Source organism: Hyaena hyaena, unplaced genomic scaffold (genome assembly GCF_003009895.1).
Source record: "Hyaena hyaena isolate Hyena2069 unplaced genomic scaffold, ASM300989v1 scaffold_107, whole genome shotgun sequence".
In the NCBI taxonomy this organism is placed as follows: domain Eukaryota; kingdom Metazoa; phylum Chordata; class Mammalia; order Carnivora; family Hyaenidae; genus Hyaena; species Hyaena hyaena.
The window spans coordinates 2,600,490-2,626,756 of record NW_024080739.1 but is presented as its reverse complement, the minus strand read 5'-3'; positions in this window follow the sequence as shown (position 1 = coordinate 2,626,756).

The window sequence follows — 26,267 nt, the reverse complement described above, 5'->3', positions numbered from 1 at the left end:
ATCTTCCTGTTTGAAGCCTTATTTCCACCTCCATGGTTTATTCTCAGTTCATAAGAGTGATGCTCTAAGAAAATAAGTCAGACCATGTCACCCCTCTGCCCCAGATCATGATGGCTTCCTATTCAGATGAAAAGTCGAATCTTTATAATGGTCTCTGGGACCCTACATCATCTGGCCCACTGTTTTTAATTCATCTATAACTTCTCTGCTCCTTGCTCATGCTAAGGTACTCCACTGGTCCCTGCCCCTGCCTCCCCCCACCCCCACCCCCACTGCTTTTCATACACATACAATCCTAGTACAGGTCTTCACCTTGACGCAGAGTGCTGTTTGCCTAGATGTCCACCAGATGGCTACTTTCTTACCTCCTTTAAATTATCCTCCTGATGTTGCCTTCTGCTGAGACTCATCCTGATCACCTGATAATCTTAAAACCAGGACTCCACATGGTTAGTCTCATCACAAACTTTATTTAAAGAGACAACTAACCTTCAAGGGAAAAAAATGAAATTAATTCAATCTTTACTCAATATCTTCAAGCAAAAAACCAAAAAAGATGGTAGCACATTCTTAAACATCAACAAGTTTTATTTTATTATTATTATTTTTTAATGTTTATTTATTTTAGAGAAAGAGCACACATGAGGGAGGGACACAGAGAGAGAGAGACAGAGAATCTGAAGCAGGCTCCAGGCTCTGAGCTGACAGCACAGAGTCCGATGCAGGGCTCAAACCCACAAACTAGGACATCATGACCTGAGCTGAAGTCAGACACTCAACCAACTGAGCCACCCAGGCACCCCAAACATCAGCACTTTTTAGGGAATCTTCTTGTCTGTCTTCTCTCTCTCTCAATTACTCTCGTAAGCATGATGGCTATTCCAGTCTTTCTCTATACCTCATTCTGTTCTCCTCTCTGGAAAACAATAATATATAATATATATATTACGTATTTCCCCCGCTCTTATGTAAACTCTATCAGCTGTTTCTATCTCCTCAATCTTTACTCTTTAATGTATGAAGCAGCTTAACCTCTCTGGATTCCACGGTTTTGTATTTTGTTCTACCAATTTTTTGACATCTGACCTATAAAGGAAACCCCTAGTTCTAACCTAGTGGACAGGAATCTTCACCCTTGGAGAAGGAATATTACAAACATTCATAATTTATGAACCGTCCTTTTATTCCTTTTTGGGTGAATGTCATATGATACAGTCTGAGGAATTTTTGTGGGTTATGTGAGAACTGCGATGGACTTTGAAAGCTGGGTAGAATCTCTATAGGCCAAAGGTTAAGGATCCAGGCAAAGAAAAACTGTAAACCTAAATGTGAAGGGACGGGGTAGACAAGAACAACATGATAAACGTGAAGGACAGGGAATCAGGTTGAGATATGATTGCTATGGATGAGATAGAATTAAGTTATCTGAATCTTAAAATTGCTGGAGAAGAGGTTCTAGTAAGGAAGGCTGAAGGCATTTGAGTAATGCTTTACTTGTGTAAAGAATATTGTCAATTGAGTTGCTGCTAAAGCAGTGGTAAGGGTGGTGCACCTATCACTTACAGAGTGTTTTATAACCCCAAAACCTGTAGCTTCCCTGGTCTTCTTGATTTCAGCAAATGGCAACTCCATCATTCTAGCTGCTAATGTCCAAAGCCTTAAAGTCATTCGTAACTCTTCTCTTTTTCTCATAATCCTCATTAAATTCATCAGAAAATGCTATCTTCTTTACCTTCAAAATACATAGAAATTCACTCCTCTCTCATGCATTCTCAACTTGTACCTGATCCAAGCTGTCATCATCTCTCCCCTGGGGTTACTGATATGGATTTCTAGATGGTTTCCTGGCCCATTCTTGCTCTTCTTCAGTTCATTCTAATCATTAATAGATATAATTTCTATTTAAGTGTATGTCTGCTCACTTATTTCTCTGCTCATATTGTTCTAGTGGCTCCCCATCCTGATCACATAAAAGCCTAGAATGCCATACATGTTCTGGCTCTCTGACCACATTTTCCTTCGCCCTCCCCTTAGCCTATTCCAGCCATACTAGACTCCTTCTCATTCCTTGAAGATACTGAGTATGCTTCCTTCTCAGGGCCTTTGCATTTGCTGTTTCCTAGACCTGAAAAGTTCTTCCTCTTGTTCAACACATGGCTCAATATTTCACTTCTTGTAGGCTTCCTCCAATCCAGTGCTGCCTCCTTAGGGATCTCTTTCCTGACTTTCCCATATAAAACAGCCTAACAATGCCCTGTCTGCTGCTTGTCTCCCAACCCTGTTACCCTGCTTTATTTTTCTCCTTGGCACCTCCCACCATCTGAGACATGACATGTTAACTTTTCTGCTACATTTTCTTTTTGCCCTTCGTCATTCACTCTCTACTCTTTGGACTCACTCTGTGCCTTGGGATGCTCACCTGTATGGACTGCAACACATGGGCATTCTGGCACCTGGCCTTCTAGATTCTAGTTAGGTTTAGCCAGTGGTGGGCCTGGCAGGAGATGGGACCACGGGAGGAGGGCAAGTTTGGAGTGTTAACTCCCTGTCTCCCTTCCTGCCATGCTGCTGTCGCAGTGTCTCTGTTTCCTTTTCTTTGGCCACAGGAATACTGGACAGTGTTTTCCTATAGCCGCAGGTATCTCTCACTGGATTCTTGTCTGTGACTGCTGCCCTCCTCTAACCTTTGAGGCTTAGGTAGGTAGCAGCTCTTTGCTAGAGCCCCAGGGTACTTCACCATACCTTGTTGGTTTCCCATAATCCTTTAACACCTTTTTAATAAGTCTCTTTATTAAACTCTCTCCAATCAATTACCCTGCTTGAGTGAGCCATCTGTTTCCTGTGATGTGATGACCTCAATTAGTTTACTTGTTTATTGGATGTATCTTCTGCACACACAGACACATGCAAATGTATAGTTATTTAAGAGCAGGGATTTTATGACTAGAACAATAACTGAGACATGGTAGGCAATTCATAAATCTGTTGATGGATAGATAATGAATGAATAAATGCATTTATTTTTTATTCTTATAAGAAATTATTGAGATAGGATTTAGTGTCTCCATTTTTGTAGAAGGAAATTGAGGTTCAAAGAGGGTAACTTGCCCAAGATCATGCAGCTAATATAAGACAGCACTTATTGGCTGGAGTACCTGGGTGGCTCAGTTGGTTAAACATCCAATTCTTTTTTTTTTTTAATATTTTTATTTTATTTATTTCTAGGAGAGAGAGAGAGACAGCGTGAGCAGGGGAGGGTCAGAGAGAGAGGGAGATACAGACTCTGAAATAGGCTCCAGACTCTGAGCTGGCAGTCAGCACAGAGCCCGACGCGGGACTCGAACCCACTACGGCGAGATCATGACCTAAGCGAAAGTCGGATGCTTAACCGACTAAGCCACCCAGGCGCCCCATTAAACATCCAATTCTTGATTTGGGCTCAGGTCATGATGTCACAGTTCATGAGAACAAGCCCTGAATCAGGCTCCAAGCTGGATATGGAGTCTCTTTAAGATTCTCTCTCCCTCTTTCTCCACTCCTTTCCCCACCCACAGCTTGTGCTCTTTCTTGCTCTCTCTCAAAAAACAAAAACAAACAAACAAACAAACAAAAAAGAATAAAAACCCCACCAATTGGAATCACTGTGCCATATTTGCATTGCTACCTTGCATTATTTTTTCATTAAACCACATAATACCTTTCATGGTGTTATTACATGATAAGTTGTTAATTTTATTGTCCTTGTTCCATGATACTGGATTATGTCACATAGTTTGTGAATTCTTCAGCTTCCATGGCAGTTAAGGAATAACCACAGAGAAAAGCCTTAGATTTCAGCAAACAGTAGAAGGCTTAATGATCCATCAACCAGTAAAAAGAAGATATTTTAAATCTAGCACATATATTAAATCCAAACCACATGTAAATGTTCTTGGCTGATAAGGCTGTTTCTCAAGCATATTGCTAGAACTGCTTCAGCAAAGATGCATTAAGTTTCCAGTCAGATGAGAGAATAGAATCTGGGCCAGAGCTGAATCTGATTCAGAGCCAGCCAACAGGAAGTGCTTTCAACCCCAGATGAGTTTGCTGATTTAACACAAAGAGGGACCCATGTCCCACAATGGAAAGTAAGGGTTCTAGTCCTTATTTTGTGCCAGTCTAGCAGACTCCAAAAGCCATGTTCTGTGCTTCTTTGAAAATTGAACCCTACACCTTCCTATGCCTCTAAAATCTACCAAAAAATTCTCTTTTCTGCTCTTTTATCCTCCTTTATAACAGCTAGGCCTTTGAAGGTTTTGAGGTGGAATGAAAAAGGTGCTAGTAGGTTAAGGTCTTTTGAGGAAAGTACATGGAGAAAATCACAACAAACAAAAACCAGGAAACTACTATGCATATAATTTCCATATGAAAATAAACAAAATATCCTTTTTTAAAAGAACATATCTTTTAGGTTCAGATTGCTTTTGTAGGACCTGAGCATTCCAACCCCATTAACAAGTGACTTATCTTCTCTCAGTTGTCCCATGGGAAGTGAAGGAGTCATCATCCCAGCATCTTCCCCAACATAAAAAGAAAGCATGGGGCATCTGAGTGGCTCAGTCAGTTAAGCCTCCAACTTCAGTTCAGTCATGATGTCACCATTTGTGAGTCTGAGCCCTGCATCAGGCTTTCTGCTCTCACCGCAGAGCCCACTTCAGATCCCCCCTCCTCTGTTTTTCTCTCTCTGTCTTTCCCCCCACCTCAAAAATAAATAGACATTTAAAAAAAGGAGACTGGGAGGGGGGGGCTACTGCCAGTTGACCAACAAATGTCAGTTGGGCATCTATCATGCCTCAGGTGATACATGAGATACAGATGATTCACCAGTGGCCTAGACATGCATGGACCTTACCCTCATAGTGTTTACCTCCTACCAGTGAAAACAGAAATGAAATAATTAAGTTACATCTGAGTATGCAAAGAGCTATGATGGAGAAGTAAAGAGTATTGTTAGAATTTATTAGAGGGGATGCTCATTTGAAAATCACAGTCAGGAAATATCCCTGAAAGGGTTGAGCCTAGGAGAATGAGTAGATGTAGGAGGCTCTGGACCATGCATATTGTATTTGTAATTGTAAACCCATAACTAGCATAGGACCTGGAAGATAATCAGTTTTGTTTATCATTGCTGTGTAGCAATCCACTCCAAATGTGGATTTACTACTGTTTATTAATCTTCATACTTCTCTGTGCTGGTGGGACTCCACTAAGGATTATTCAGCTCCATATGCCATTATCTTCAGTTCTCATCATCCAGAGGCTCAGGTGGGCAGAAATGTCCAAGGTGGCTCCTGCTGATCGCTGGTACTTTGGCAGGGCCAGCTGGAAGACTGAGACTCAAGAGCAATGACTGAGACAACTGGGCCGTTCTGTCCATGCCATTCCAAGGGCTCTTATATTCCATATGGCCTCACCATGTCACTTCTCAAGCAGGTGACTGGACTTCTTAAATGACAGCTAAGATATCTCAAAAGTGCAAAAATAGAAGCTGCCATGCTTTTGTGAGGCCCAGGTGGGACCCTGGAATAGAGCCACTGTTGCATCCTCTTGGTTAAAGCAAGTCCGGTGCCAGCCCCGATTCAGTGAGGGAGAGGACCAAACACTGTAAGAGGTGTGGTTCGTTAGTGGGGGCCATCTTCAGAGACTACCTACCTCTCTAGGTGCTCAATCATTTTATTTTTAGTAATGATGGGGGCGGGGGAGAAGTGAGCAGGAATCAGTCAATGTGGAGGGAGAGGCATAATAGCACCTTCGATGATTGGAAGGAATGTGCACCTAAGTCTTATTGAAGGACCAGGAAAGCATTCACTTCAGAGGGAACATGGAGAGATGAGAGAGACGAATGAGACTGGAGAGTGAGCTGGGAACAGGTCGAGCCTGACTCCCCCAAGCTTTTCAGTTATGTAAGCCAATCATTTCCCTTTCTCCCACTGCCGGTTTGAGCTGGTTTTCTATCTTTGAATCAAGAAGCCTGACTAATGGTAGGGACGCAGAAAATCATGCTGCCCAGGAGAGGAAGGCCCTGAAGGTGACCTCACCATTTAATGCAAAACCATTTGGAAACAACCTGTTCTGTACAAGTGCTGAGCATTATGATTATCCCTGATGTTCAGGCTGCTCACTCACCTTGAGGAGGATAGACTCTGTCCCTGATATCAAAAAGAGAAAGGTCTGTGGGTGGACGTCCCTAATGGCTTCAGAAAGCCCTTTCCACATGCATAATTAACAATGACAGCCCACCACTGCTCAGTATCCTGCAGGAACTGGTCAAACATTTTAAAGGCTATTCTCAGATCTCCACAATGTAAATTTGCTGGTGTTGCTTTCTACTAGTCACAGTTCCAGCTTTATGAATCCTCAACCTATATTGCCTTGAAGATTCCTGTATTACAAGTTTGATGAGCAAATTTAATAAGATAAGTCATGTAAAATGTTCAGCACAGCTCCTACTTACAATCTAATCAAGCCCTAGTAAGCATAAGATTTTTTAAAATATTGTTGTCTGATCTTATTTCTGGAATCCCAGGTGCTTTGATAAATGTGGTTTAAATAAATTCCTGCCTTAAGGTCCCCAAAAGATTTTAAAAAAGAAGGGGAGAGTTAACTCAAATGGAAAGAGAGCTTCTCCTAGAGTCCCCTTTCTGGGCCAGCCTAAAACTCAGAGATAGCCATCATCTTAGACATGAGGTCCTCAAGGACCTCAAAATAGGGGTGTGTGCTTGCTATCCCTCCCTGAGCCCTGTATTAAATCAAGGCTTATGTAGGGTTTTGGGAGCAGTGGCAAAGGTCCTTAAGTAGGGCTGCAAGGCCTGATTCCCCTTCATCTCAGACTACGTATTCCTTAGGTGTGCCTTGCTGCTTCCTGCCACATGGCCTTTGCACATGTCATCCTTCTTGCATGGAGTATCTTACTTCAACCACAATCAGATCTCAGCTCAATCTTCACTTCTTTAGTGAAACATTCCCCAGGCCCATTCTAGGCCCATTTGCATTCCTGCATGGTATCCTATCACTTGGTTCCTTGCCTTTAAAGCTTTGCATTACCATTTGTTAATGTGTGTCTTTTAGTGCAATTCTTGGATAAATAATGGAATCCCTCATTTGACTCTAAGTTTCATGAGATCATGATTCAAGGGATTTGGTTGATTTCTTTTCCTTTGTCTTAAACACCCACTACAGCACCTGACACATAGTATGTGCTCAGCAAATTCTGGTTGAGTTGGAAAGAGAGAACAATGGATGCTATCCATTAAGATTAGGGACTGAACTCGTCAGTTTATTCAGTCAAGCCAGGCCATCCCAGAGAAATCACTGAGTTCCCACAGAGGTCGGTAATAATAATTCTGGGACCCCAGGAGAAAATGGCCCATTGTTCCTTGTCTAAATCCTAAAGCAATTGATTGTCCTTTGGAAATTGATTTGCTTCAAGTGTTTCTCTCCTTGAAAGATGGCCTCTCCTAGAGAAGCATTTCTCATTGGCAGCAGAGATAGATACAGAGGCTAAGGTTTTTTCCTTTTTGCCAAAGTTTGCAAAAATGAAGCCCACTGTACCTTCCATACAACCTCCAGCTCTTTCTAAAGCTCTTCTCTGAAAAAAAAAAAAAAGAAAAGAAAAGAAAACAGAGAAAGAAGCAATATAGAAAGATTAATAGATACTGCTTTAAATACCAGCATCTCAAAGGGTCACTCATTTTTTTTTTAATTTTTTTTTTTAATTTATTATTTCTAGGAGAGAGAGAGAGAGACAGCGTGAGCAGGGGAGGGTCAGAGAGAGAGGGAGTCACAGACTGAAACAGGCTCCAGGCTCTGAGCTGGCAGTCAGCACAGAGCCTGACGCGGGGCTCGAACCCACGAACGTGAGATCATGACCTAAGCGAAAGTCGGACGCTTAACCGACTAAGCCACCCAGGCGCCCCAAAGGGTCACTCATTTCTGATTGTACTTAGGTACTACTTAAAGGTAGAGGCAATAAAGTGTAGTGGCTTAAGGAGTGCACTTCAAGGGCAGGTGAGGTTGAATCAAACCTAAGAGCTGAATTTTACTATCTGTGTAAGCTTAGGCAAATGAACTTACTCACAGTTTCTTCCTTCAGAAGAATGGAGATGTTGACTTCATAGTATTGTTGGGAGATTGAGTGCCGTGCTGGCTGTGAAGCACTGGGTGCCATACATTAGGTAAGGGCTCAGTTAGTGACACTTCTATCACTGATCTTCCCGATGGTTCTCTTTTTCATACCTTTGCCAAGTCTTGTGAAGGAAAACAGAGTCAACTAATTCTCTTCTATGCTGATGGAAACATTTCCTCTTAATCCAAGAAGCCCTTCTGTGGATAGGCTGGAGCTGTTACTCGTTACATTAACCTAAGTCTTTGTAATCACCATATCCTGAGCCTTCTGATACAATCATAATTATACTTTGTTGTTTTTCATACTAAGTGGAAAACTTCTGTTCTATTAATGTCTGGTGATTCAAGTCATGTTCTTTTGCAACCAGGACTTTGATGATTTTTCTTTTTTACTGGAAGCACATGTTATAATGGAAGTCTCCTAGGTTGGAATCATAAAACCCTGAGGTCAAATTCTAAGTCTACCACTGGGTGTCTGTGTGGCCCAGTGCACATTGCTTTTCCCCTCTGATCATCAGTGTTCTACAGGGGATAAACAGAGTGAAGTGAAATGATATAGATACAGTGCTTGCCCTATAGTACAAAGGTGGCTGAGCTGGAGGTAGTGAAGGTATTAGAGGGGCATTTTGCTCTATGGGTACATTTTTCTCATAATAATGCTACCCTAGGCAGAATGATCTGTATGAAGTGTTAGGGCAAAACTTGCCTTATTCTCCTTTTTCCATTGATTTGATAGATGTGTATAACTAGAAAAAAACTGTAATTTCTTTGAGCTTCTATTACTCCATGTATAAAAGGAATTATTCTTTTAATAAATATCTCATTGAAACTAATTTTTCTCTCATTTACCACTTCAGGATAGCCCAGAAAATGGAAAAGTTGGTGGTTATTATGAAGTCGTACAGAGATCAAAGTTGTTCTCTCTTATCTAACATCCAGGTATCAGTCTGTAAAATTTCTCTGCCTGCATATGGCCCAATCCCCAAAGGTGCTCACCTTCTATCCATCATCCATGGATCAATCAAAGAATTCACTGCCAAGTGCCCACTTAGAACTATGTGCCATACACCCTTGTAGAAACAAGGACAGAGAGAGGAAAGACGGGCTAGTAGGGAAGTGCTACTAGGGAAACAGGTGATTGCAGCATTGGATTATAACATAGAGTGATAGATGATGGGATGATTTCACAAGGGTGGGGAAGGAAGCTATGAGATTAAGTGGATATAGGCACAGGACATTGGATCTTGATCTCAAACTCAAAAGTTAGAAGAGGAAGGGAATGTGTGAAGCTTAGGCAAGACAGACCACAGTAGTAGTTTTGCAAAATTCAAATTCAAGGTAGAAAGGTACAATCCCCCTTTCTGAAGAATATTCCTAGTATCCAGTAATTGCCTCTTTTTAAAACATTGCAGGAGGAATCGGATCTATAGAACAAGGGTAAAAGTAGGTTTTGTTTTTATCTCACTAGTTTACTCATTCAGAGCAAACCAAGCTAGGTTACTTAGAAAAGCCAAGTGGAAAATTTTAATAATTGGGTTATTTTATTGATCAAGATGCAAATTCAGTTACATATTTGGAACACAATATGTCTGACCTCCAAAATGCATGAAACTGTTTTCTTGGAAGTGTCCCTCAATTGGATATTTTCCTTCAACTTTAGGTATAAGGCTAGAAATATTGTGTGATCAATAATTATTTGCTACTTGGTTCCTTTCTGTAGGCAGAAGTACAAAAGATATAAAACTCTTGACTTTTATAGTTTTTCCAAAAAATATAAAAATAAAGCCCAGCTTACTCCCTGTATCCACAACTTGGTTTCAAGATCCAGGGGACAAAATGTTCTGATGACAATTCCTGAGAGAGTTCTGCGTAGGCCACATATTAAAATGCTTCATTAAACCATCAAAAGTAAGTGACCTTTTTAGCAGGAAAGAATATCTTGTACAGGAGGCAGAGACTTTGCAATCCCAAAGTCTCAAATTAGTCAAAGAACACAATTCGGATAGTGATACAATTCTTTATCACTAATACAAGTTAATATGAATTTTATTCTGAGGTCACCATGATGATGTGATAAATATATCTTGCAAGAGATGCTTAATTCTCTTTCTGAAAAGGGATCTGTGGTCCAAACTCAACAAATTTAACAATTATTTAGTCCTTTACAGGTATTAATATAAGAGCTTGAGGTACAGTAATGAATCAAACAGACCACACTCCTGCCGTTATGGAGCCTACATTCTAGTGGGGAGCATTTAACAATAAAGAGTAGATATAATGAATAAGAAAACAATAGTGTTTATTAGAAATGGATCTGTGAAAGGGAATTAAGAGTGTCAGGGGCATGGGGTAAAGACTACTGTTTTCAATATGTTAACTGGGATGGGCTTTATTGAGAATGTTGTGTTTGAACACAGGAAATGACAGAAGTACAGGTGTCTGCAAGTAGAGCACTCTGGGAAAAGGAAACAGTCCTAAGACAGGAGCAGTGTGCCTAAAACAGAGAGCAAAGTGGGAGCAGAAGGAGATGATGTCAGAGAGGTAATGGCAGGAGGCACAGATCATTTAGGACTTGTAGACTTGCAGATTAATGGGGAGCTAATGATGGGTTCTGAGCAAAGAGGTGAGAGATCTGATGTGCTTTGGTGTATGGCTCTAATTTCTGAATTGAGAATAGAATATGAAGGGCAAGGTGGAATCAGGAGACCAGTGAAGATGCTGTTGCAGTGATGCAGTAATCTAGTTGACGACTGAGCCAGAGCAATAGATGGGTGATTAAAAATGATTGGACTCTTAGGATAGTTTGGAAATCTTATCGGTACCAATTGGTGATGGGTTAAATATGGGATATGAAGCATCAAGAATGACTTCCACAGTTTTGTCCTGAAAGAGGGGAACTGAGATACCCTCCATTAAGATGGGGAAGTCTATGAGTAGAGAAGATTTTGGAGGGAGGGAAAAAGCACATTAGTAGTTTATTGTGGGACAGGTTAAGTTTGAGATGTCTATTAATTTGTAGTTGGAGCAGGCTGTTAGATATGTGAGTCTAGAGTTCATGAGAGAAGGTTGGCAGAGTTTAAATTTAGGGATCTTTGGCATAAAGATGATATTTATAGCCATGAGACTGGAATGCATTACAATGAGAAAGAGCATAGAGAGGATAGAGGACAAAGGACTTTTCCCATAGTTTTATGTGTCTTGGTCTTCTATTGCTGTGGTAACAAAATTACCACAAATTGAATGGCTTGAAACAATGTACATTTATTATCTTACAGTTCTATATGTCAGAAGTCTTAAATGAGTCTCACTGGGCTAGTCAAGGTGTTAGCGGTCTTGTGTTCCTTTTCGGAGGCTCTAGGGGACAATTTGTTTTCTTGTCTTTTCCAGCTCCTGGTGTCTGTCTGCATCCCTTGGATTGTGGGCCCCTTCCAAGTTCAAAGCCAGCAATGGCTGGTGGAGTCTTTGTTCTGTTCTCTCTCTTTTACCCTGACTTTTCTGCTTCCCCTTCCACATTTAAGGACCCTGTGATTACATTAGTCCTAGCTAGACAATCCAAAACAATCTCTCTACCTCAATATCCTTAATTTACACATCTGCCAAGTCCTTTTGCCATGTAAGTTCATATACTCACAAATTCCAAAGACTAATACGTGGACCTCTTTTTTATTGGTGAGGGAGCATTATTCTACCTACAGCATTACAGAAGCCTATTAATAATGCAAATCCAGGGGTTCTCCCTCAGATGTGCAGATTCAGAATCTCTAGGGAATGGTGTCCAGGAATCTGTTTTATATCCAACTCCCTGGGTGATTCTCTTGCATACTCATAGGCTTGGTGGTGAAAAGAGATGTCTATGGAAGGGCATGAGTGAGAATCTGTTCCCACTCCTCACCGAGACTGTAGTTCCGGTGGATTAGACTGACCCTATGTGTCCTGAGCACCCTCTCAAGGCCACCATGTTTGGTCATCTATGTTACATGGCAGTATGGGCAGTTCTCAGCCAAGGCAAGGCTATAGTTCAGAGCCTTGGTAGTTACAAGATCAGGCTGGAATCTGGCAGTGTACTAGCTGGTTCTTTCCCCAGTTAACCCAAAGGCAGACAGAGAGCTGCTCTGTTGGGGTTAACTCACAGTGGAACCAGTTCTGGCTAGCTTGAAGAGAAGTGACATTCCATTGCAGAAATTTGCTTTAGGAGCAAAGAAATTAGCACTTGGGTGAATATGCAGCGCGGTTACCGTCTCTCCCCCAAAGAGACCACCCACTCACGTGTGCCTGCTTCCCACCATAGCTGCCTGAAAATACTAAGCACTCCAGACTGTTTTTCCAGTAGGAAGATGTCCGTGCCATACACCCATAGAGAAGCTTACGGTATGCCTTGGCTTCTGGGGCATATTTACTTAGAGTCCTTCTTCCTCACTTGTGAGTTTCTCCCTGCAAACTGTACAAAAAGTTCACTTCTGTTTTTACATGTAGTACTGTGTTCCCTTTTCCATGTCTCAGCCTGCTCGCCGTCTCTGTTCGGGTGTGTGTCCGGGGTATGGTGGCATGTGTGCATATGTGTGCGTGTGCGTGTGCGTGTGAAATCACAGGTTACAATGTGTACCAGCCCTCTCTCTGTTGAAACAGATCACAGCAGCAGACAGGATTTCACGAATCTACTCCCATAGATCTGCTGCATGTAGATCATTGTTAGATATTTAGTTTTTTTTTTGTATCGTGGAAAATAAAAAATAAAAAATGTATTTCCAAGAGATGAAAATTAAAGAAATTTTCATAGGGAAAAAAAACCCTCTATCACAGAGGGTAACTAATTACTGTCAGAAGTTTGGAGGCGATCTTTCATTATTCCTCTACACACATTTACCTACATAGGTGTGTGGGTGCACACATTTATCTTTTATATAGAGGACATCATACTGTTTCTTCCCCTATAAATATGTCTTAGAGATTTATTCATATCAGTACAAATACTTTTACATTATTCTTTTAAACTACGGCATCATAGTTCCCTAGTTTGGTTGAACCATATTGATGAACATTTAGAATCTTTCCTCCTGCTTACTAACTATGTGACCTTAGGCATGTTACTTAACCTCTCTGGGCCTTAAAAATAGGAATAATAATTTTACCTACCTCAGAGGTTTGAGTATGGTTTAAGTAGGTAGAACCTATAAATCACATAGAGCAATGTCGGGCATACAGTAAGCCTTTGAATAATGTCAACTGTTATTAATGTCACAAACAATGCCTAAGCAAACATTTCTGTACATATTTTTGGTACAAATATGATTGGTTTTGCAGATACTTCCCTAGATGTGAAAGAGTTGGTCATAGTGAATGTGCATTTAAAATTATCTTTGCTTTTTGGGGCTCCTGGGTGGCTCGGTCAGTTAAGCGTCTGACTCTTAGGCTGAGGTTGTGATCGCACAATTTGTGAGACGGAGCTCTGCCTCTGACTCTGTGCTGACAGTGTGGAGACTGCTTGGGACTCTCCCTCTGCCTCTCGCCTGCTCATGATCTCTCTTCTCTCTCTCAAAGTATATAACATTTTAAAAATAAACAAATTCTTTGTTTTTCAAAAATCCTCCCCCAGCTGATACTCCTGCCAGCATTATGTGAGGGTACCTGATCCCCAGTATCTTTATCAAAAGACATTAGTCATTTGGGGTTACTCAAAAATTTTGGACACCTTTTCTATGTTTTGGTAATTCTATGTATTTGAATCCCTCCTTTACAAAGTATAATTCAAAAACTACATGTCCCGGTTTTCTCTTCAGCTAAGTAACTGCCAGTTAGAGTCAAGCACATGACACTTTCTCAGAAAAGAATTACTGGAGAGAAGTAGTGAGGTGTAGGGCATTGTGTTTGGCTGGTGTTGGAGGTGGCAGAGATGGTGTGATTCAAGGTCCAGAATGGTAACATCTGCCTCAGGATGGTTCTGAAGCCTTGCTCTGACAGCTATTCTGGAACACTTACTTTAGAGCCTATTTCTCCTAATTTTCTGAGCATCCAACAATTGTTTTTAAAAAATTTATTTGTTTATTCTTGAGAGAGGGACAGAGACAATCCCAAGGAGGCTCCCCACTGTCAGCGTGGAACCTGATGCAGGGCTTGAACTCACAAAGTATGAGGTCATGACCTAAGCTGAAATCAAGAGTTGGAGGCTTAACTGACTGAGCCACCCACTTGTCCCATCTAATAATTCTTAACAATTTTTATTTGTATGAATTAGCTATAGTAGATTATGTTCTGCAATAAGAACTCTGATGGAGTCCCAAAAACCTTAACAGATAGCGTTTTCCAAATTTTTCCCAATTTTGTGGGCAAAGTGTATTTCATTATTACTCAAATGTCTGAATTATGACTAATTACACCCATTAGGGGAAGTCAGATCTGAATGTGTTATTATCCGTGCTGGAGTTAGCCTACCGACAAAGTGGCAAATATATAATGCATCCCCTCCTTCTTTTATCATTCCTGTAATACTTATTGTTCTTTCTAGAGTATTTTGAATAAGTAATTTAAAGCTAAGGTACTAACTATTAATTTGAGATTATGGAGATATTTTAATTTTCCTTTTTATCACATTAATTTATATGGAAATACTTCTTTTATCTATGATATTCCCACTGGTATGTTTCAGAAGGATATTTTTCATAGAATCATTTATAAGGAACTCTAATACTTCTTTGTTATACCAAATACAATGTTTTAATGAATACATTGGCATGGCATCATGTCATCCTTTGCTGAAGAACATAGCTAGATAAACCTCTTGGTTACTTGGCTAAAATCTCCCTACCAATATTATCGGTATTTACCAAGCATGCAAAAAATTGAAGTATGTTGGTATGAAAAGAAGGAAACACTGTTTAATGTTCAATGGGGCAGAAATCTGTCATTTTCAATAGTAAAATCAATCCATGACTTTCCATAAAACAAGAAATAATGCTATGACGTACAACCGCATACTGTTTTCCCCAGTTATATGTGCAAATATTTTCAGAAAACCAAATAAAATCAATATTTGCTACTTATAATTGTTATTTTAAATTTAATTTTTAAAAGACAAGAAAAGATAAGTAAGTTGGGTCTTAGCTTAAGTTACAATAACAAAATGCCATAGGCCAGGTGGCTTAAAAACAGCAGAAATTTATTTTCTCACATTTCTGGATGCTGGGAAATTCTAGATCAAGGTACCAACAGATTTTTTCCTGGTAAGGCCCTCTTCTTGGCTAGCAGATGACTATCTTCTCATTGTATCTTTAATTGTCAGAGAGAAATTGAGAAAGAGAGAGAGAGGGCCCTCTCATCTCTTCCTTTTCTTATAAGAAAGCTAATCCCATGATGAGAGCCCTATGCACTTGAGTTTATCTAAACCTAGTTACCTCCCAAGGGCCCCACCTCAGAATACCATCACATTGGGAGTTAGAGCATCAACATATGAATTGAGGAGGGACACAAACATTCAGTCCCCAGCAGCTAGATTCTGAGCTACATCCCCAACTGACCAAAATAATTCAAGTCCCTTAACTTCACTCTGTATTAAGTTAGAGCACTCTGTACTAAGTGCATTGGTAAATGCACTTCAGTAAAAAATGCCTAATTCCTTATTCAAATTTCCTATTTCCAAATGAAGGTAATGATCTATTTACATGCATCATTAGACCATCTGGTTCCATGTGAGGACCCAACACAGAATCAACTAATTGTCATCCATGTTTATTCATCATTCTTAACTCATTTTCTAAAATAAAGAAAATCTAGGACCTTTAGCAAACCGTCTTCACCATTAGTTGAAAGCTTCATCTCTTTAACTATATAATATGACAAAAGAGCCCAACAAAATATATACCTAAGAAAGTTAATTGCTGGTTAGCTCCATTGTACCATTCCTGTTTTACTGAGATTGAAAAAGCAGGGCAGAATATGGATTTTAAAGATTCCTTGTGGAATTGGAAACAGTGGTCAGTATACCAGAGATTGAGTTTCTTGCTTAAGCAATTAAGTTCAATTTGTCAAGGGCATCCATGTAATTCTTTCTGGGTTATTTCTGTCCCCATCTTAGAATCCAGGATCACCGTCAGCATTTGCATACACCAGGATTTTTGAGCTCACATTTAAGCAGCTGACATCCCAATGAGTAGGAAAACATACCCAAAACCCAGAACAATAAGTAATTTAAACAATATAATTTTTATTTGAATTAAAATTCTATGCAGAAAAAACACAAAAGCCCAATGAGTTAGAAAAACATTATTACTTATCTTTTAGCAAAGACCAAGGTGAAAAATTATTTGTTGTTTCTCTTAACTTAATGAACATATGCCACGCAGTATTCAAACCTGCCTCCTACTCAATTTTTACCTTAAACACCACCTTTCCTAAACACCCGGGCTGATGTGATTCTCCTTTCTAGACACACAACAGCACTTGCCACTTCTTTGTGAAATTATTTGTAATTATGTGCTTTGTGATTTTATGGTAAATGCCAAGAGGAGCAGTGACTTCTCTTGTTTTCTCAACAGATAAATGGTTCTCAATAAATCTTTGCTAAACAAAAGAAAGGGAAACACCTGGAAATTCTTTCTAGAGAACCAGTCTTACTCAAAGATTTGGCGTGCTTTTAAGTTAAAACAAGAACAGTTGTATCATGCTATGAAGTACAAAATCCGTGCAGGTTTTCAAATTAAAATTGAAAACTTCTCCCAGTGCATGCTCCCTTTCCTCGGTCATTAATGCTACTTCAGGGGAAAATTATTGATGTATTGATGTGGTGGGTTTGAGTGTGAGGCACCAGTGATCAGGTAATTGAAGCCAACCAAGTTCAGACATTTCATTATGAACGGAGAAGGGACTTCTTCCTTTTCAGGGAGAAAACAAGAAGAGTCAGAATAATGAAGTGCAAAGTGTGCCTTAAGATATTTTAATACCTCAGATTTTCCAGCTGTAAAATGAAAGCATTAGACTGGATGTTCTCCAGTAGCCCCTGATTCTCTAAAATTCTGTTGTTCATAAATGCTTTTTTTTTTTAAGCCTACCATTATTCTTATTTCCACAAAGAAGATAAAAGTGGTGGTGGTGGTGGGGAAGAGTCATGATACTTATTTTTCCTTTCTTCAGCTTCTAAGTGTTGCATTTGTTTTCTGAATGACACGTTTAAACACTGTGTAGTTGGGTTTCTTTCCCTCTTTATGAATTTGTAATCCCATTCATATGTCTAAAGGTGAAAGAAAAGTAGATCAATATCAAACTACACAAGTACATTTTTATGGATCAGCCACTCAGATATTATCAGCTGAGATGTTATATATTTCATCATCATAACCAGATGTAATAGAAAATATTGACTTCAAATGCTACGGGTAAAGAGGAAGAGTCTTATTTTGTCACATCTCTTTTGCTATCTCACCGGTTCAGTCTTTCTTTGTGTTTGTGCTTAACATTGTATCTTTATATCAGAAAGTTTTGCAAGACTATGTATGTAGTAATGACTGTAACATTAATACAATCTCTCTGGGGTGGTTAGGTTAAACAGCTGCTATGCCTCCGTACCAAGCAAAGATTATCTGAATACAAATGAAAGGGAACAACTTAATGTCAGTGAGATGCCAAATACTGATAAAAAATAAGTGGCTGATATTGCAAGCAAAGAAACTAACATAAAACAACAATTATACTTTTTCAAGCTTGTACACATTGCCTAGTGATTGGTTGCTTCAGTAAAACTCTACAAAAACAAAGACTTGTTTTGTTTTGTCATAACCAAATGCATTTAGTATACACTGGCTACAAATGGCTTTAAGGTGTCAGCACTGCGTATGTTGTGCTTGTTGTTAATAATAATAAAAATGCCTGCCCAGTGCTACCGTGATACACAACCTAAAGGCTGGCAAAATAAGAAATTAAAATCAGGACTCCGCAATTCAAAAATCAGACAACTTGAAGTGTTAGTAAGTCTGCTAGAAACTGGAACCCTGGTGCACTGCTGGTGGGAGTTTAAAATGGTACAAAGTCATTTGGGAGAGCAATTTGGCAATTATCTAGCAGAGTTGCAAATGCAAACGCCTACAAGCCAGCAATCTCACTCCTAGGTATGTACCCTGGAAAAACACAGGTACACGAACACAGGAAGCCGTGTTCGTAATAGAAAAAAACAGGGGGGGGGGAAGCACAAAACATCATTGATAAGGGAGTGTAGAAACTCTGATGTCATTAAAAATGGGATATGATAACGGCAGTTAACATAAAAGGTTTTTATGTATTAAGCTGGATGGAAGCCACATTTAACAACAACAACAAAAAGGCAAATAACAGAATGCAACATATAAAATAGGCCAGTTTTGTAAAATTTAAATTCACAAACAGGAATATAATATTTGGTTTCCGGCTACGTAATAATCTATAAAAATGTAGGGTGCCTACCAGGTTCCAAAGAGAAGCTGTCTCTCAGAAAAGGGGGAAGGAGAGAGGGATATGGGACAGGGAGGGATAGAAAATCCTTCAGCTTTTTCTGTAATGCTTTATTCTCTCTTTATGAAAAATAATTTTAGAAGCACATATGCCTGGATGTTAATATTAGTTAATTCTGGGGTGAGGACACATGGGTGCTTTTATACTATGTACTTTTCTATATTAATTGCTTTTCCAATTTTAAAAGGAAACAAAACTTTAGTCACTTTTGGTCTCTCAGTGCAGCTGGAGTACTGTATTTCTTGAATTTAAAGAACCATGATTCTATATTTAAATTGTTTAATACACTGTATTTTACTCATTTACAGTGTTTATGCTGGATGAGTAAACTAGGGGCTTTGGAAAGCTTTCCATGGAATTTCAGTTTAATTAGGTCCATTTATATCCTTGGTAAATGTAGGCAAAGTAAAGTTTCAAACATCTGTTTATACAAGGTACACAAACCAGAAAGCATTTTCTTTGGTTTGTCCATATTATCCTGTGCCAACGTGAATATCAGCATCAGTTTACAGGATTTTTCCCACTAAGAGATTCAGGGTTTATGTTGCTATGTAAATGCCGTGTGAATCCCATTTTGGAACAATTTATATATCCACACCAAGTGTGGAAATGAGAGACTTTTAGTCCAGAGAGTCTCATTTAAGTGTAAACAATGGGAAAATCACGTTTTGTTCTGTGGATCTTTACCCCTCTCTCTCTTCTTTTCTGCGGGTGCACATCATCTTGTCTGAGCCCTGGAGTTGATATGGATGGTTATCCAGGACTCTCCAAGCAGTTGGAAGAGGTCCTGGGAGGGGAGGGGGTAGGAAATGAGCTTTAGCCTCACACAGACTTGGGTTCAAAATCTGGCTTCGTCTTTGCTCACTGTGGGACTCAGCTGACTCCTGAAGTCCAGCTGTACATCATGGATAGAAGAGAGATACCTCACGGACCACAATCCCATGCGTGCAGCTCAGCACAGGGCTGGGATGGCACACACAGGAGTGGTTGCCATTAATTTATTTCTATTGTTGTCATCGCCACCACAACCTAACAGGGCTAAACCCCTGTTTCCATATAGCAGGTGCAAAACCATTTCTACCTTGAATAGGATTCAAGAATTCTTTGCTCCTTGGATACACCTGCTGCTGCCCTATCAGCGGGTAGAGGGTGAGGGGCAGCTGGAGCCTTTGTGGAGTGAGTCTTACCAGGGTTGGTTTTCTTTGTATTTTTTTGTTTGTTTAGTGTATTTGCCTTTTTTCTTTTACTTTTTGTTACTCTTTTAAAAAGGCTTTTTGTTTGTGTTGGTGGGTGGGATGGTGTTCAGTTTTAGGCAGAAACACATCCTTGTTGCCATTCCATCTCTTTCATTTTTCTGTGTCCCCTTATGGTTTTAACATGCTGGCTCCCACTTTTTCTTTTCCTATGAGTATTTCTGATATTTCAATACAATGGATCGTTTTTGTCATTCACACTTCAGGTTGAAGAGAAGTCTCTTAGATTTGTGTCTCCTGAGATATTTGCTGATAATATCTTAAATCCATTATCCTTTCCAGAATAAGGGCCATAGTTGTAGTATTTTAAGAGTGAGTGTTTTCCAAAAAAAATTTTTTCAATAGTGGAAGTCCTCAAGAAGTCTTTATAAATTGCTCATCCTGGAATTTCATTACTGAGACAGAATGGCAACATAGCCACTTTTATGTAAAAAGCCTTACTTACCCACCATTCCGATGCCATGCAGGTGCCCAATTCACTGTCTGCTTTAAGATTGTCCTTGATTGATTCTGGCTTCAACTCAGGATGACATACAAGTCATCATCTGCTCTTCTCAAGCCCACAGCAGACCTCACTAATTGACTGTAGGCCCTGGTTGTGACCACCAGTCTTTCCTGACACAGCCCTCCCTCCAGGGAGCAACTAACAGTCTTAGTTGATGAGGAAATGGGTCTTCTTTACTTTTATCTAGTAGCCTCAAACATTCAGGACTGTAAAAGAAACTTAAATATGAAATTAAATAAAATAGTCACACACAAGTAATGTTGGAATGGGCATTATAATGACTAGGAGAGTGAGAAGGAGGATTGCCTTTGTTTTAAAAAAATAACAGACAATTATGAAACCATTTTTTCTTCCCAGTGAGCTCCTATACTTCCAAGGAAGGAATTCAAGATTATGAAGACAGGAGTATTGGTATCTTGGGAGAACAGTGGGTTCTAATAGACACGGGAAAGTCTGTAGGAGAAAACAGCTGTTCTGGAGGACAGAAAGAGTTTAAGTTCAGACTTTATGAGTCTGAAGGATGTCAAAATGGAGAACATCTTATGAGTATTTGGCATTACAGGCCTGGCCTTTGAAAGCCTGGGGATAAAGATTTCAAAATCATGGTCCTTGAGCAGATAGTGGAAAGGAACGTTGACCTATTTCAAATTTATTTATTATCTGAAAGGTATTGTGAAGGCTGCCAGAGACTGAAGAAAGGCAGATCTTGTTCTTCACTGAGTTACTGGATTATGAAGAAATATGAGAGAGGCAGCTACAGAATCTCTGTATGGGGAAGGGGAGGCAATTTACAAGTGGGAATCCGGTGGTGAGATGTGGTGATGCGCTTGTGTATATGTAAGTTTGCAACAGATTGAAAAATATAGATATTTACTTTTAGAGTGGGAGAGGGAAATGATGATTATGAGGGGCCTCCTAAGAAGCTGGCACTATTATGATTAGGTAGACAGGAAGTCCTTTTAGATAGTTCAGACCACTCAGGCTTTGCTAAAACTATATACTATTTCTGTGCATGAACATAATATCCACACATCACTGCAAGAAATGATCAGACAAAGCATCTAATTGGATATTAGATAATGTGTAAAACATTTAATGAAGGCATTTCAGCCAGTTTAAAATTTCCTCGCATTTTTCAGTTGTGTTGACACTACTTCTAGTAGAGAAATAAAAATTGTGCTTATTTTAAAGGCAAGGTGACATACCTTGACCAGTTTTCCTTGGCAACCTCTACATTTACCAAGGACATTTAGCAAGCTGGCAATGAAAACACATGCAGATCTGTGAGATTCATTCCAAACCTGGTCAGAATTGTTGTAAATCTAAACCAGTTGATAACGGCACAATGTGAATCCTTGACCCTCGTAGGCTTTATGGGACTTGGATGCTGAGGGTGTGTTCCTTCAGTGGTGACTCATACCCAGTACAGATTATGTCAACTGGACTTCCCTCCCCAACATTTTAGATACTAGCTACAATTATACCAATGACAAAAGTGATTTCAATTAACTCCATCTGTGGTGATATATATTTTACCTTGGGATGCAGAGCATGTCCATGCATGTCTGTGCCTGCACATAAATTGTACCCACCTAAAGTTTTATGGAACGGTTCTTAATTTCACCATATTTCCTGCACTTTCATATTTTCTACTCTATTTCCTTATTTTTCCCTTTTTTAAAAAAAAGTTTATTTATTTATTTTGGGGGTGGAGAGTGTGCACAAGTGGAGAAGGGACAAAGAGAGAAGAGAGGGAGAATCCCAAACAGGCTCCACAGGGTCAGCACAGAGCCCAAAGTGGGGCTTGAACTCACAAACCATGAGATCGTGACCTGAGCGGAAATCAAGAGTTAGAAGCTTAACCCACTGAGCCACCTAGGTGTCCTGTCTGTTTCCTTTTCTTAAATTTGTCATGATTCTTTAAATTGCATGACTCAAAGTTTGTGTAAATCATTGAGATATACAGTAATAGTCTCTTATGGTCTGCTTCAATCTCTTGTTTGTTAATGTCTTAAGTACTCTTAGAACTAATAGTCAATTCTGATTCTTAGTGCTAACATATGAAAAGTTTTATTATCCCCCCAACTATAATGATTTGTTGTCCTGAGTGGATAGTACCTTGACAATAGTGGTCTTAAATTTATGTGCATTTTTCCTTTGTGTTCAAGATGCTATCCTTACCACAGTGAAATTAGGGCAAAGATGAGAAAACTGGAGAATTTATTTACAGGTAACTTAGTGATTACTGTGATTTATTGCTTACTGATGACTTAGTGACCCCTAAAACATACTATAATAAAATTATGCTGGTAAAAGAGATCTAATCCTATAGCCACATCACCTGCCCTGATTTCATGTTCATGACTCAGACCTGCCAAATGAAGACAGTCTGTTTGGTTAGTGATTAGTTCAGAAATATCCTCTTTGCCCAGTCATGTTAATTAGATCCATTCTTGGGACTGTGAGAAAGAAGTTCCTTTTCCATCTAGGATGGACTAAATGGGAGACAGAACCCTGGACCCTGGCTGCCATGCTTGGCACTGATGGAACCAATATGAAAGCAAACCTAGCCAAGGGCTGGAAAGCCTGAGAATCAGCCCTAAGCACATCATTTGAGCTTCTATTTCTGGTTGTACCTGAAACATGGCAGGTCCCAATAACTGTCTCCCATTTATAATCAAGTCTCCCGATTAAGAAGAGTGAGAGAAGTGAAACTGGTGTCTGTATTTGAGTGACAGCATTATAGGCAATTTTTATACTCTGTTGTTGGTTTTTTAATAATGTGGATGTGTTAGTGTTACAGAGGGTCAGAATAAAAAGATAGCAGTCCTCCAAATGCTCTTTGGCAAGTTGGACAATTGAGTCAATCTTGTTTGGGGATAATATTCAAGCTACTTTCAAATTCTGTGTTTATAAGATGCTGAAAGGATCTTATGCTGTGGTTTGATCATGCAGATTTTGCCTCCTTGGTTCCGGTACCTTCACTGTGTCCATGAACTACAGTAAACAAATACCGGAGCTTTTGTTATCTCCCCATCATGCACTTTCCAGACAGCACTTCCTCGAATGTTGTGGAGAAATGTAAATAAAAGCACAAAGTGGAATTAGTAGTGTCTCCAGTACACAGGAAATTAGGGGTGAATTTCTTAATTCAGACTTTGTCCTGGGAATACACTCAGCAGGAGCCAGGTTTCTCCCCCTCAGGTTGTGTGGGGATAGAGGAGAGGTGCAGGAGTAGGCCAGGGGCCACTTGTTATAGAGTCATTTTCGTGTGTTTGAATCGCATATAGTTTTAACTTTTTATTTTGAGACAATTATAGATTCACATGCACTTGCAAGAAATAATACAGAATGATCGAACTCCTATACCCTTCTGGGGTAACATCTTGGATAATTTCATCTCAGATAAATATCCCTACCTAGAAATTGACATCCTCCAACTTTATTTTGATTTCTCCAAGTTTACATGCACTTGTGTGTGTGTGTGTGTGTGTGTGTGTGTTTAGTCCTTTGTAGATTTATTATGTGTAGACTGTTGAAGATTTACAGTTACCACCACAATCAAGATACAGAACAGTTGTATCACAAGGATCCTTTTTATAAATACACCCATTTACCGTGAACCCCCCCAACCCACAGCAAACACTAATGTGTTCTCTGTCTACACAGTTTTGTCATTTGAAACATATTTTTAGTATGTGTTTTCTTATTTTAGAAATATCTAGAATGCTTGAATGTGAAGTTCAGGGGGACTATAGCAGGGCTATAAATTCTGCTCTCTTTCACCCTCCCTTTACTTAAAGAAATCTTTTCACAGCCATCTGCATAGCCTTCCTGTTAATAGAGAGATGGTGGCTGTCACAGCGTGTGTAGTAGGTGATAGGGTGCTCTGTAGGGTGGCTCTGCAGTGTTCTAACATCATGACCTCCAAAACCTTGGCTGCCGCCTGTGTAAAATAGGGTTAATATTTACAGTTATCTCACAGAGTTGTTTGAGGTTAAAATGAAATAATGCACATCCAATGCTATGTGAATTTAAGCAGAGAGAGGACCCAGTACCACACCATCTCAGACAGTTATTTCACAGTTATAAAGCCAGAATTTTTAGAGACATTGCTTCTAGAGAGTTGGAATCCTCTTCTCCCTGATTTTAGTCCCTGGCCTTAATTTTATTCTCCAAAGTCTCATAGAATAAATTGGATCCCTGTTCTACCTTGTTCTACTGCATTGAGCTCACGTAAGCCATATCATCCTGTGTTCATCTCTTCTCCAGGCCCCACTTTCTTTAAAATGGTACCCTTGGGGCGCCTGGGTGGCTTAGTCGGTTAAGCGTCCGACTTTCGCTTAGGTCATGATCTCGCGGTTCGTGGGTTCGAGCCCCGCGTTGGGCTCTGTGCTGACTGCCGGCTCAGAGCCTGGAGCCTGTTTCTGAGTCTGTGACTCCCTCTCTCTCTGACCCTCCCCTGCTCACGCTGTCTCTCTCTCTCTCTCTCTCTCTCCTAGAAATAAATAAAAAAAAATACTTGAAAAAAATAAAATAAAATAAAATAAAATGGTACCCTTATGATTCCCTTAGGACAGACCTGAGTCTCTCTTGTGCACCACAATGTCTTTATGTCCTCACAGAGTGCCTTGCTCACAGTCTGTGCTCAAACATGTTTTAATGGAAGATATGCTGTAGCATTCCTTTAGCATCGTGGCTGTCCTATTATGAGCACTCTCCATTCAGCCAATTTTGTTAATAGTGGTGCAAAAATGTCATTTATTAACCTACCTATATAAAAACAAAGGTTATGCAGTGTATCATTTCTGAGCTCCAACAACAAATGGCAGTATATTACATTACTTTGAACATGAGAAAAAGAAATAGACTCAAGTAAAAACTTCTGGAGCTTAAGTTATTCAATACCAGAAGAAATCCTATATTTCTGAATAGGTTTCTAACCATGCTTATTAAATCATACCTAGGATTTTTGCTGACTGGCTTCTCAGGTAAACCACTAGATCTTTCCATACAAGCAATCACTGTAACATCAATCATTTCTTCCATGTTGATTAGGATTAAATCCAAAGAAACAATGCTCCATTTTGCTTTCTTCTCTTTTTTGAGAAAAGGAATTGTTGTCAAACCAACTGCAAGACTATCTGATGTTCTACTTCCAAATAGGTGAGACTCCACCATAAGCTTAGAAATTGATTCCATCTCTTCCCCATCTCTCCATTACCATTATCCTAATTCAGGGCACCATCATCTCACCTAAAAAATTGGCATTGGCCTCCTAGCTGGTCTCCAGGTCTCTGTTTATTTCCCACTCTCATACCCTTCTCCACGCTGCAGCTGGCATGACCTTGCAGATGCAAAAACCCCAAAGGTTGTTGCTGTGACTGCAGCCTGAGCCGTCATATCCTCATCGCCTCTTATTTATTATGCTCTGTTACTTTCAAATGCCTTGTAATACCTTAATGTATTTGTGTTCTATTTCATTTCCTGACTTAAAAAATATTTTTTTGAGAGAGAGACTTGGGGGAGAGGTAGGGAGAGAGGGAAAGAGAATCTCAAGCAGGCTCCACATACAGGGTGGAGCCCGATGTGGGGCTCAATCTCACAACCATGGAATCATGACCTGAACCAAAATCAAGAGTCGAATGCTCAACCAACTGAGCCACACGGGTGCTCCTCATTGCTTGATTTTTGAGGACGTATCCTCTGCTTGAAATAATCTTCATCCAACTGTAACTTGTCCCTTAGCTTAGATGTTACTGGTCCAGAAGATCTTTTCTGACCCCAAGTCCACGCCAGACACTTCTTCTTAGGAGATCTGGATTTCCCCCCATTACAACACTCATCATTCTGCATGATAACTTCTGTCTTCT